Source organism: Bison bison, unplaced genomic scaffold (assembly GCF_000754665.1).
Source record: "Bison bison bison isolate TAMUID 2011002044 unplaced genomic scaffold, Bison_UMD1.0 scf7180017864200, whole genome shotgun sequence".
Classification (NCBI taxonomy): domain Eukaryota; kingdom Metazoa; phylum Chordata; class Mammalia; order Artiodactyla; family Bovidae; genus Bison; species Bison bison.
Genome location: NW_011494772.1, coordinates 1,646,627 through 1,647,519, shown reverse-complemented (window position 1 = coordinate 1,647,519; position 893 = coordinate 1,646,627).

Genomic DNA, 893 nt, shown 5'->3' with positions numbered 1-893 from the left:
TATATATATATATATATATATATATATATATATATATAGGTTGTCAGGGGTTGAGGTGCAGAGGGTTGAATAGGTGGAGTACAGAGGATCTTGATGGCAGTGAAAATATACTCTATGATACAATAATCATGGCACATGTCATTGTGCCAAATCCACTGATTGTACAGAGTACATGCTAATATACACTGTGGACTTTGAGTGATTATGATTTGTCAGTGTCAGTTCATCAGTTGTCACAAATGTCATTCTGGTGAGGAATGTTGATAATAGAAAGGCTATGCAGGGAGTTTATGGGATACTTCTGCATTTTCTCCTCAATTTTGGTATAAACTTAAAACTGCTTCCCCCAAAATAAAGCCTTACAAATAAATAAATAACCTAAAACAAAACAAACAAACAAAAATTTTAATATTCTCCCTGTAGGAAAATTGTTTACTCTGAACTGTTTTAACTCTTCTGCAAAGGTCATTGATTTGGTGAGAAGTTTATGGTACCTTGATAGCTTTTTTTCTTCCTTTCCTACTTCCCTCCCTCTTTCCTTTCATTTGATTCTATCTTTGTTATTATTTTTATTTTTAATTTATTTTCACCTCTTTCTGCCATGTCACCATAGTCAAAATGCAAGTACTTTAAAAGCAAGAGTACTTTCACTTTCATGAATTGGAGTAGACTCTTCAGCATAATAGACACATTGGTGGATAACAAATTTTTCTTTGCTTTCTCTAAACATTTTCTTATAATTTATATATTCTAGAAAGAAATGTGACATGCAATTTTCTTTAAGTTATCTAGCATTTTAGAAAAGCAAATGTTTCTAATACATTTTGTATTTATCTCAGTAATGCTTTTTCCATTTCGACAGGAGTAAACACTTTTTTTTTTAATTCTATTTT